General features: G+C 43.1%; 1 protein-coding gene across 2 annotated transcripts in view; it reads right to left on the bottom strand.

Moving 5' to 3' along the window:
• RORA (RAR related orphan receptor A) overlaps positions 1-13,168 on the bottom strand; it is an 807,747-nt gene that overhangs the window by 748,039 nt on the left and 46,540 nt on the right. Inside the window, exon 1 of one of the 2 annotated variants that reach the window (XM_027971773.3) lies at positions 1-13,168. This exon is cut by the window's left edge and continues 363,581 nt beyond it; it is cut by the window's right edge and continues 46,540 nt beyond it. The exons of the other annotated variant lie outside the window; for it this stretch is intronic. The gene's annotated coding sequence lies outside the window, so the exon portion shown is untranslated. 2 annotated transcript variants of the gene reach the window in all.

Below are 13,168 nucleotides of genomic sequence, written 5' to 3'. Positions count from 1 at the left end.
GTGTTCAGGGGATTGGGAGGTAACCATTGGCAGGGGGTCACTGTTGTGCCTCCCACCCTTCTCAATGTAAGAGAAGGGTGTTCTGAAAATGTAAGAAGAGAATACACATCTAGTCCCCCGCACACTGCCAGGCTCCCTGAAAGGCTTCCCACGATGTCAGCCACAGTTATCGCTATAAAGCAACAGCAGCTTCGACAGGAGCAAGGGAAACACTTGCTCATGCTTACACAGGTAAACTGGAACCATGTGGTCAAATTTTAATGCAAGCCACAGGAAGTACCACTGGGGCCCCAGAGACCTCCCTTTGGTTTCACACGCTCATCCTTCATTTTTGGGAAAAAAAAAAAAAAGTTTACTAGGCACCCACTAGATATCACTATTTTTCACTCCTCGTAGTAGACCTAGGCTGCAGAGTTTGCTGAGGTTATTCAGCTGGTGACTGGCAAGGAGAGAGAGGCTTTGAACCCCTTTTGGTCCAACTCAAGAGCCTGTCCTTTTCTCAGACACCAGGGTAACTCGCTCACAGGTGCTCTGGTCATCAGGATGCTGCAAGGCCAACCCAGCCGGCAACCAGCACACTCTTTCAGGGCAGAGAGCAGGTCTGTGCTTCTCTCGTGTCCTCTTGGTCCTCCACCCAGTGATGAGCACACGGAGATGTGGGCTGTGGCGCCTTGGTTATTTTTTGAGGCGCAGGTGGTTCTGATGAGATGGACAATCACCTCTTTACCAGGAGCAGGCATCAGAATCACCTGGAGAGGCTGAGAAGCCAGACTGTAGGCCCCACCCCCCAGACTTCGATAGGTCTGAATTTGCATTTCAAATAAACATTCAGGTGCTGCTGCTGCTGCTGCTGCTGGTCCAGGCTGACACTTTGAGAAACACAGTTCTGAAGGGTATGGAGGTAAATTTAGGAGAGGAGAACAGATGGTTCAGGTCTGTGGGATCCAGGCTCCCTGGCCCCCACTCACTCTTCCCACTTTTTTATTTTCACAGACCTGCTAGGGCCACCTGACTAAGACATCCAGCAGAGGGATGGGACCCGCAGCACATTGCTCACTCCATCGGCAGCCTCCCCACCCCCACCTCTCCAGGTGGCCCTGATTGAAAGCCTTAGGTTTGTATCATCTTCAGAAGGGAGGCCTAGGCAGGTCCTCACAGTCTCTGCAGCTCAGCCAAACAATGAAACCTAAGATACCAAGGATCAGCTTTGAGAATTGAGGCAGCAGGGGAGTGGGAAGATACCCTTAAAAGGGCAAAAGTTCTTGTGGTCACAGATCCTCAACACCTTACCCACAGCTCAAAGTCATGAGTTTGCCTGCATTCAAAGAATTTGGGAGCCGAGTTCTCCAGTGTGCTCCTTGGGGGTGTTTTTCTTTTAATTTATTTTTAATTGGAGGATGATGACTTTACAATATTGTGTTGGTTTCTGCCATATATCAACATGAATCAGCCATGGGTATACGTATGTCCCTCCTTCTTGAACCTCCTCCCCACTCCCACCCCATCCCAGCCCTCTAGTTTATTTTTCTTATTAATTTCCATTGCAGTATAGTTGCGTTATAACACTGTGTTAATTTCTGCTGTACAGCAAAGTGAATCAGCTATACGAATACATCTGTCCCCTCTTTTTAGGATTTCTTTTTCATTCTTATTAGTTATATATTTTATACATAGTATCAATGGTGTATATGTGTCAATCCCAATCTCCAATCTATCCTCCTCCCCCCACAAAGATTCTCTATGTCTGTGTCTCTATTTCTGCTTTGCAAGTACATGGTGGTATTTAGATCTGACCCTCCAGGCTGAAGGTCATGCACATCAGCCTATTTTGGAATAGCTGTTGATGAAGATTTTTTTATGCTTTGCTCGGGGGACCAGTTGCAAGGAGGAGCTTTTTATGAGAACAATACATATCACAGACATCTGAATATATTTCCATGAGAAAATAAGGATGAAGGAAACGAAAAGATGGTGTCGTTTTCTTACATGGCAGATGAATATTTAACATGCTAGCGTTTATCTTTAAGGGAAAAAAAAAAAAAGACCCTTTGCAATTTGACATGCTTCCTACAACAGCAATCCATACACAAAACACCAAACAGTACAGCCAGCCATATAAATACCATGTTTTTCATTATTCCCTTATTACAGTGGCACAAAGACCAGCTGCTACATGAAATATCATGAAAACATAAATTACTGGTTATAAATAGCATATTTAAAGCATGAGGCCATCCAGAATGGGCTGGTTTAACATAGGCTGCGAGAACGAGTCCAAGGAATTGATAAGACAGGCAGGGGAAGTCGGGCAGGGCCTGCACATGGCAGGAGATCAGCCAACAGAAGCTGCAAGAGGGGCTCTTGAAACAGACTTGGAGGAGGGTACAGTGGAGCTCTCAGGAGCCCCGAGGAACAAGTCCACTTTCTGTTGACCCTTGCCACCCCAAGAGGGACCAATTCGCAGACTGCTTATCACCACTATTTTTAACTTCCTGGCAGGCTAACCCCGTGCAATGGGAAAATCGCCCAAAGTAAATACACACTCTCCCTTGATTCTTCTCCTGGTGAGTAATTTTCTATTATTTTCCGTTAGAACCATTTCCAGGATAAATCATGCTCCAGTGCGAGCCTGAGTGTGAGAGTCCTCTAAGGAGCCTCCATCCTAAACCGGGAGCTCAAAAAACCTACATCTTTGCTCTCCGCTCTAGAGGCTGTGTCCAAACAAGCCCTTTGAGAAGCTTTCCAGGCTTTTCACCTTCCAGGTTCCTTTGTTATTTTTATTTCCCCTGAGTTTTGCTACTAGACAAATTATGGATCATCATATATAATTATCTTTCCATGAGACAGATTAATATGAATAACAGTTTTTGAGCTTAGAAAAGAGAAAAAATTTTAAATAATTCTTTATGTCAGGCCCTGCACATGCACTCTCTCACGGAATCCTCTCCATGACTCTCTGAGCTGGGCACTACTGTTTTTCCCTTTTTACATGCGGGGAATAAAGTCACATCGAAGTAATTTGCTTGAGATCGTGCAGCTGGAAGGCGGTGGAACATGTCTGAAACTCAGCTGTCTCCGAACTCCACAAGCTGCCACACCATGTTAAAAGACAATTCCAAAGTTAACACAGACCAAACTAGTTGCAAACTTAGGAAGGATAAATGCAGAATTTGATTTAGATTGTTTGAAACATCTAACACAGTTTGAAGATCCCCAGTGAAGTCTTTGTGGACCCCTATCCCTCCCAGACCTCCCATGAGGAATCCCTAACCTGGAACCATTCACATATCATTTGCCATGTGCGTCTTCTATGTCTGCACAACTAGTTAAAAATACTGCCTGCTTCCCTGGGATCTAAGACGAATCAAGTCCAAACTCTGAATGACGTTCAAGGCTCTTCTTAACCTGGCCCTCGCTATCTCTTCAAATCCATCTTCTGCAACCGTGTTATGCAGAGTCTGGTACAAGAAGTGAGAGGCGTGATAATGTGAACCAGAACCAGGAGATCTTTATAGGCAGGTAAGGTTGGGCAGCATCTTGACCATGACTCTACACAGACATGGTAACTCTCATTTTCCAGGGCAACTCACCATATATTAATAAAAGGTACACTGCCTACTCTCTCGGCTTTGTTCTTTGCTCTGGACCATTCCCCAGCCTGTCCCACCCTTTCTTCTTAGGCTCAGTTCCTAAGGCTCCTCTGGGAACCTTGCCTGCTGTCTCCTATTAGAAGCTGTCAGGTCCCATCTGCCCCCACAGCACCCTGCTCACATTCTGCCTTCTGTTGTGGAGAGCTGCCCCCCAGTCTGACCCAGTGGACAGTAAGCTCTTTAAGCACAGAGCTGTTTCTCACTAACCTTCTTTGCTGCCCCCTGCTCTCAGCACAGGCAGCAGCCAAAGAAGGTTCTTAACAAAGATTAGCAGGTCTGATTTGTCACCAGAGACCAGGAGTAGTTACTATACTAGGAACAGGAGGAAGGAGGAAAGAGAAGGGAGAGGGGCTCACACAGGAATTAAACAAAGAGAAAAAAAAATGATGGTTCATTTTTCCCTTTAAGAATGTGAGCCAGGATTAATAATGTACAAATGGTTCTCAGGAACTAGTATTTCACTGTGATCAAAACTTCCTGTAATAAACTCTGACATAAAGTTTTAATGTTTGCATTTGTCATCATTATCAACCACTTCATTCACACCCAAAATAGAGCAAACGTCTCCTGAGCCCAGTTGCACCTTCCCAGACCCCAGGAAGCCTCAGACATCCAACTCCACATTTTCACTTGGCATCTGTCCCCTAGGGGACCAGAATTTACTGATTTCTAGCTAACGTTTATTGAGCACCTACTGTGTTCCAGGAACCAAAGCCTCTATTTATATGCATAATATCTAATCCTCATCAGAGCCCTCTGAGATAGAGTGATAACCATTTTCTAGATAAGAAATCTGAATTCAGGAGGTGAAATAACTTGCCCACAGCTGCATAATTAACAATGCTGCAGGTTGAGCTCAAATATGCCTTACTGCAAAGCCCATGTTCTTAGCTACTCTACTAATTTTTAAATAAAAACATCCTTATGATTTTTCAGAGTACTAAGTTGTGACATCAAAATACTAGTGGAAGAAAAGGCTCTGGATGCAGGCTAGAAAACACTCTTTCAAAGGACACAGCTTCCTCATGGTAACTCACCAGCCAGGGGCACAGGACTCTTCAGGCAAAGGTTTGAGTCTGCTCAGGCACACTTCTAACTAAAGATGCATCAAGAGCCGTGTCTTCAGTGCTGAGAACCCTGGATTCAAGGGGACCTGGAACCTCGTCAGCACTGAGTCTCACAAGGTTTCACATAATGGAAGGGTCAGGGAGATTCTAGACATCCCTAGTCTCACCTTCTCATTTTGTAGATGGGGAAACTGAGGTCCATGGAAGTTAGGCATTTGCGCAGGTCATAGAGCTAACAAGGGGGCTTCCCTAGTGGCTCAGATGGTAAGGAGTCCAGCTGCAATGCAGGAGGCCCAGGTTTGATCCCTGGGTTGGGATAATCCCCCAGAAGTAGAAATGGCAACCCACTCCAGTACTCTTGCTTGGAGAATCCCATGGACTGAGGAGTGTGGCGGACCACAGTCTATAGGGTCATGAAGAGTCGGGCATGACTGAGCAACTGAGCCCAAGCACATGTGTTGACCATATTCCCAGGTCAACAAGATTTAGTTCCTCCTTCCTCGGTGACGCACATCACTCCAATGCAAGGAGGGGGCACAGTGCATTCAGATAGCCTGTTACTGGTAGACAGTCCGATCATGGGGTGTGCCTTCTGCAAGCCACCCCACTGCTACTGAAGTAATGAACCCTGCCAGTATGGGGTCAGGGATAATTCAAAATCATTTAGTTTCACATGAATCAAAATGAAAATCTGGTCTAAATGGAGTCTAATGACTACACCACCCTGAACTCACCTGATCTCATTTAGTTTTCAGAGAGGTTCCATTTCCTGGCACATCTGATGGCTAGCAGTGTCAGTAAAGCAGTCTATGAAAATAAAATATTTTTACTGATGTTTAAAAGTCTACTTACTGAGTGGCATGAAATTGGATGAACTGATATTTCTGCATCTGTAAAATCGGAAAAAGATAGTACTTACCCTACAGAAGCTATGCATTTCAAAATCAAATGAGATAATACATATGAAGTGCCCAACATGATGCCTGGCACACAATAAGCACTTAACAAAAATAGTCAACGTGGGACTTCTGGCAGCCCAGTGGTTAAGATTCCTTGGGCCATGGGTTCAATTCCTGGTCAGAAAACTAAGATCCCACATGCTGCATGGTATGGTAAAAAAAAAAAAAAAAAATGGTTACACTATTATGGTTGCTATTGAACTTCTGGCGGACATTCACATATGATCAAAAGAGGGACACAAGTTATGATATGAATGTTTTTGCTTTCTTTGTCTTGATCTCTGTGTTACACATGTTTGTGGAGGACCTTTTCCCATAGATATGAGAAAGAGGATGGTGAACAACAAAGGACCAGGGTGAGTTGGCCTCAGATGAATGCTGGTGGTTGAAGGTTAAGACACTAAAGAGATTTAATCCCCACACAGCCATTCAGTGTGTATAACAGGCCTGCAGTGAAATGACAGAGGAGTTTTCACGTTTGAGTCTAGTACACTTCTGCACCCATGAATAATGCTACCTGTAGCAGAATGGAAGAGGAAGTGCTGCCCTGGGGTAAGGTTAGAGCATCCGGGTGAGCACAAAGAGGCCTTCGTGGAAAATGTAATTAGGAAAGCAGGTAAGCGGGGACTTGTGTCTCCAGAAATCTGTTTTTAAAATACTAATAGCCTTGGGTTTTTTACCCTAGAGAACATTTTACTTCTTTGAATATGTTTGCAATTTGTGTGATCTGCACACTCCAGATTTTGTTTTGCAAGGGGAACTTTTAAATCACTGCATTATTACTACAAATAATTAAACCAAAGACTAATTTGTGGTTGCACACATGTTCACAACCATGTGAAAAACACTGCTGTCAGCACCAGGGCTCAATTTCCATCACATCACTGTTTACAATTTAATGGGCCTCTGAATGTTGCAAATCTGAGGAGAAAAGAATAAAGAAATTTTTTAAAAGCAGAAAGTAGGAAGAAAGAAGAATGTGAGAAAAAAAAAAAGAGGAAGGAAAGAGCAAGAGAGAGAGAAAAAAAATTTCCTTCCATTTCTTTATTCTCAAGAAAAACTGCCAAGAGCTCCACTGGAAAGTGTGTTAGAATATTCTGATTCTCTGTTAATGGTATTTTTAAAAGAGAGAGAGAGCAATGGACCTAATGTGTGTTTTTCAAAATCCTTTGATTCTAAATCCATTCAACTATAAATCTGGGTTCTTACTTCAAAAGCTAGATACATCCTGACTTTCCTAAAGTGACGCAAAATATTCAATCCTAGGCCAAGAAAAATCCCAAACCAACCAACAGAAGTCAAGGAAAATTGAATACAGAAGCTTTTAACTTGAATTATTCAGGTCCAAGGAAATTAAGTCTTTCATCTTTTCTCTCTAGTTAACTTTTAAAACATTTTAAATACTCTGCCCTAAATATTTCAGAATATAATCCAAAAGTGATCAAATTCCATTATATGAGTTGAACAGTACAGATAAATAGATCAATTTTTATCTGGAATATTCATACCCATTTCTTCCACAAGTGTTGAAAAATACTGATAGTACTGTGTCTATTCAAATGCTTTTAGAGTACATTGGAAAGCTTTTTGATATTTTGATTAATTTAACTCTAAACCATCCATCTAAAATAAACCATCACTCCAAAATACTTCTAAAGATAAAAGATACTCTCTAGGAAGAAACTACAAATTATGAAACCCCTTTTACCAATAAACATACCACCACCAGACAGGGAAAAAAAATGATTTATGAATTAGTTCAAATGGAAAACAACCCCACATATAACTGACAAACAGAAAACTGCCAAGAGACATCGGATAAGCAGAAACATCACACAAGTGGCACTGTCCTTGAGTAGCTAACTGCCTAGAATATATGCAACTTTTGAAACAGCTTTTGATGGAATGAAACATTTTCATATACCTGGCACATTATTTAATGTTTTTCCATGACTATCCCTCATTCATGTACTTTGGCATGAAGAAAACATAAATACAGGAGGTCTCTTCTTATGTGGACTTAAACCCAGAGAAACAGTCTTGTGAATCATCCGTGGACTTCCCTTTTGGAGTACAGGGTAGATGGGAGACCACTAGTCTGCAGTTAGCTTCCTCTCATTCTTTTCAAACACCTCCAGTGTTTCAGCATCTCCCCTCTAGGGAGAACAAGGGCATCATTTAGCAAAGCAGTTCCCACAGGTGTGGTCCTTGGATCCCTGTAGGTCCCCAAGACTCTTTCAAGGAAACCTATGAGGTCACAACTATTTTTATCATAATACATGTCACCAGAAGTAGAGTTTTCCACAGGCTACATGATGTGTATGGCCACAGACTGAATGCAGAAGCAGAGCTGACAATCCAGCTGTCTTCTATTAAGCCAGACTTAAAAGAGATTATTTACAAAAACACACAAGAACGCCATTCTTCTGTTTTTGTTTTGGAAAACAGTTATTCTCTATTATAATGTTTTTTATGGTAGGATGCAATGGGTTTATTTTTTTAAATAAATATTCTGTTAAAATTTTCTCCATTTTCAGTTCTAATATGGCAAATATCGAGCAGCATTTACATAAACAAAAGTTCCTGAAGGTCCTCAATAATTTTTAAGAGTGTAAAGGGATTCTGAAACCAACGAGTTTGACAGTGATTCAGTAGCACAATTCTTGACTTATAGTAAATGCTCAATACACAAATGTGTGGCAAATTTACTCATTAGAGGGCACTGAATATTTTTCAATGTGCAAGAGACTCCAGAGTTCAGAATAAGAATATGGCCAGTAAAGACTCTGGGATGACCATGTTTAGGCCTCTGCACCTGCTTACAACATGATTTTTTTTTTTTTAAGATGCTAAGAACACAAAAGAGTAGAGCCAAAACAAAGACAGAATAGAGAGTCCCTTGGACTGCAAGGAGATCCAACCAGTCCATTCTGAAGGAGATCAACCCTGGGATTTCTTTTGGAAGGAATGATGCTAAAGCTGAAGCTCCAGTACTTTGGCCACCTCATATGAAGAGCTGACTCATTGGAAAAGACTCTGATGCTGGGAGGGATTGGGGGCAGGAGGAGAAGGGGACGACCGAGGATGAGATGGCTGGATGGCATCACTGACTTGATGGACGTGAGTCTGAGTGAACTCCGGGAGTTGGTGGTGGACAGGGAGGCCTGGTGTGCTGCGATTCATGGGGTTGCAAACAGTCAGACACGACTGAGTGACTGAACTGAACTGAAGTGTTGGCTCAAAGACAGGTAAAGGCAAACACAGGAAAGGAGGGCAGGTATTGGTGGGGATGGGTTCTGATAATCAGTGGATTTCCTTTATCTATCCTATCACCACCTGCTCTTCATTTCAGGGGAAAAAATATCATCTATTAATTCAGAGACAATGTCTTTCCAAAGGGGTTTATGGGGACTTCATACACACACTAATTAAACTACATAACACCCTGAATGGTTCAAGTCCTAAGATCCCACAAGGTCACAGGGTCATCTGTGTGGACCAGTTAGTTAACTTCTTTGGGTTCCATAGTGTTCATGTGCCTCTCCCAATTTTTATTCCTGGAAATTTCTTCATCTTGCAAAATCCACTTTGGACAATACCTCCTCCAAAAGTTTTCCTTGCCTTCTTTCCCAGAACAAATTAAAAATTCATTCCTCTGCTTAACCTCTGTACCTTGTATATATGTCTTTGGCAGCATGGAGCACATATTATTGAAATTCCTCATTTTCACTGTCTCCTTAGCTCATGCACTGTCGACCAGTACTTATTGGTGCCAAAACATTGTAGATGCTTTAAAAACCCACACAAACCCTAGTCACCTTACAGATTCATAAGACAACTACCAGAATTAAGTACAAGGCCAAAGAATAATAAGGAAGTTATTACTCGAAATTCCACTTGTTTCTAGCCAACTAGAAATCCAGCATGGGTGTCTTAGTGATGGTGACTCAGTCTTGCCATGTTTGAGAATGAAGAGGAGCCCACTGAAAGAAAGCCATCTCCTAAAAATGTGTCTCCTGGAAGAAAGTATAACTTTTCATCCCTTCTGAAAGGAGACAAATTACAAATGGCATAGGCAAGTATTGCAAAAGATAAATCAAACCAAGGTAAAAACTCCTAAGGCAAAAAGATGTGCTAAAGTGACTAACAGTCAATTAACAGGAAAGGACTGGAGAAGGGGAGAAATCTAACTATTTGAATGTTTATATGACATCAAAGAAGGCTGGAAAGTCATGCTCTAAAATCAACCAGACTTCATCACCACCTTTTAAGTGACATACTCATCAGCAAAGAACACAAGAACACACATTTTCATTAGTACAGCAAAGAAAGAACTGGTATGCCTACGGTTAGCACTGGCAAAGAAATGGGTAAAGTAGGTTGTTTCCATGGTTTAAGAATGTGGCCATATGGTAAGAATGAAGATGCTGCCCAGAATCTAATATGGAGGAGATGTCTTCATGCCTCCAAAAGGTGAGGGCAAAACCAGTAGCACTCAAGTGGAAACTTGAGATTGGGTAACTAATGGCCACCTAATCTTATGAAAAGCTACAGAGAGTAAAGGTCTTGAAACACAAAGAGCCTGTTCATCCTCATAACCACCCTTATATAATTGTATATGTATCCTTGTGCTGGACTTTGAAATTAGCACTTTCCCATTCATCAGTCTGATTTCAAACCACCCTTATTGGATATCTCAATTATCTGAGACTCCAAGGTTAACTAACAATTGGACCCTCTCCATATCCGTTTTCTTTATTCCTCATTAGAGTTAAGAGTTTTAGCCCAGGGGAACTCTCACTATGGAACCCCAGAGTGCTAGAGCAGAAAGTCATCACAGAAAGTGACTAATCTAACCCATCCACTCTGGGGAAACTGAGGCCCAGAGAACCCTTACCCTGGGATCAGGGACTCTGACAGCTAAGGACTGTCAGAAATAGGGCCTCAACACAGCCCTTCCTGCAACACAGTACTATTTCATCATACCAAAGCAAAGAAGTATAGATGCTCATTTGGAAATGTATGTTTGGACAAATCGCTAGCCCCAAGCACCATTTCCTCCCTACATAAATAAAAGCAATGCTTTCCACCTGCCACCACTACCCTGGGAACATCCATAGCATGTGTGTTTATTCCCTCGAGCTGACTGCAGGATGATGGAAGACAGACCATGACTGCAAAGCAGCAGAACTGATCCTACGAGGAGGCAGCAAGAGGGAGCCCGAGCCAAGGCTGAAAGAGCTGCCACACGTCTGGATGTTTAGAAAGACGGGCTGTTTGTCTAGCCTCAAAGTGTCTCCCCGAAGTGTCCACTGTTCAACGGGGAAAAGAGTGACTTTACAGTGGAGAATATGATAGACCTCATCTTCTCTAAAGGACAAAGATCTACTTTCCCTGAAATGGAGCAAAGTGGTATCCTGTTCCTGTGATGTGTCAGGAAGGGCACTGCCCCACTGTAGGCTTCCCCAGAGCCCTAGTCTCTACTTAGCCATGAGGAAACATCAGATCACCCAACCTGGGGTTCGTCATCCTAGAAAGTACCTGACTAGTGCTCTTCATGAGGGTCAACATTATGAAAAACAAGGAAAAGCCAAGGAACTGTCCTTGCTGGAGGAGAATAAGGAGACAAGACAATAAAATGCAATGTGGGATCCTGGATTAGATTTTGGAACTGAAAAAGGACTGGTGGAAAGCCGGGTGAAATCTAAATAAAGTCTGTCGTTTAGATGGTGGCATCATGCCAATGCTCATTTCTGAGTTTTGGTAACTGTAGCATGGGGATGCTGTGGAGGTTGCTAACTTTGGTTGAGGAGCGGGCAGGAGCTCTTTGTACTATCTTTGTAACAGTTTTGCAAATCTAACATTATTTCAAATATTAAAAGTTAAAGAAAAAAAATGCGGCTCATGGCTGGGTGGGAGACATAGCTGATGACTTTCCGGTCCCTCCTCTCAACCGCTTCTTAGAATCAATCACTCTCCCCTCTCTGTTTGGAAAGAACGTGGCGCAAGTTCTTCCTTCTCCTTTATTCTGGGTTATTTGTATATCTTCAAAAAATGATGATGTTTTAAGAGCAGAGAGAATCTTTATCACTGCTAAGAGCATTCCCATGTCCTGTGTTTTTCACAAAGTAAATGCTCAGGAAGCCGGCTAGAGGAATGAATGAGTGAATGCACCTGCTTCCCCTGGATGAGATGAGACACACATTCTGCTCCATTTTATGACTGTGCCTAGTCTTCCCCATCCCACGAGTTAAAATGCACAAGCTGCATTTAAAACCACACTTCTTGCTTCACAGCATCTAATACAGCACACTGCCCTCACCCACTAAATGTTTAAAAAGCAAATGCTATTCAAAATCCCCTTTGCTCTTTGACAAGACTGCCTTTCACCTCCTTCTCAGTTAGGAAACGTGTTGAGTCATCCTCCCAAACTTTGTGCCTTGCATCACTGTCTCCAGTAAGCCTCCTCTAGCCACCCCTCAGCCCCTTCCTCCTCAGAATTAATCACTTTCACCTCTGTGGCACTTATGTACCTGGTACATAATTTTGTTTCAGTACTCATAACAATCTGTTAATTACCTATTTACAGATCCATCTCCCCAACCATAACAGGAGCTTCTTGAGAGCAGTCACTTGGCTTTATTTCTTGTGTACCCTCAACTCTGGGGACCATACTTGGTATGTAGTCAGTGATACAATAAATGCGTGCTGAATCAAAGAGTGACTGCTATTCCCATTTCCTGACTCTTGCCCAGGAATTTACTGCAATGGCAGACACACAGGCCATGCAGGTGTTACCCAGAACAAGGGGACGAGGGCTGCAAAGACATTCCAAGGGTCTTTTCCATGACTGCAGCAAGCTGGCAGGTTGGAGGCATCAGCATGGGTGTGAGACATGAACGATGATCTGCTGACTCTGATCTGGCTGAGCCTCTACAGCCAGCTCACTGATACTTAGCCTCCAGACCTGTTGATCCAATCTTTTCTTATTGCCCCATGAGTCTTCATGCTCAGTAAGAGGGATAGGAAATGGATTTGGGCAACCAGACCCGAAGGGTGTCCAGTGATGCCAGGGTCACCATAGTATAAAGAAAAAGTATATAAATCTGCCCAGAATTTCCTCATCAATAACTTCATCTCAGCCAACCCAGTATACAGAGTGAACGGGCTTCCTCTGTCGCCTCACTCGTGCCTTCTGAGGGCTCCTAGATTTAGGCCAGCTGCTCGGCCATCTCACTGGTCCCCTAAGCTAGAAACCTTCCGTTTTCACTGTGTCTCTCTCCCTTGACCCCCACCACCAAGTGAAACCCTCACCTTATTGATCAGACACTGCAATAACCTAAACAAACACACCCCTCCATCCTGGGACAGGGCTCAAATCCTGGCCTTTGTTATCTCCTGCTCAGCCTGCGACAGGGGCCTCACTGGTTTCTCTACAGACCACCCAATGTGAGACTGAGGCACAGCAAAAATCTCAGCTCCTCCCCCAGCT

Source organism: Ovis aries, chromosome 7 (genome assembly GCF_016772045.2).
Source record: "Ovis aries strain OAR_USU_Benz2616 breed Rambouillet chromosome 7, ARS-UI_Ramb_v3.0, whole genome shotgun sequence".
Lineage (NCBI taxonomy): Eukaryota > Metazoa > Chordata > Mammalia > Artiodactyla > Bovidae > Ovis > Ovis aries.
This window is presented reverse-complemented; position numbering and strand designations above follow the sequence as displayed.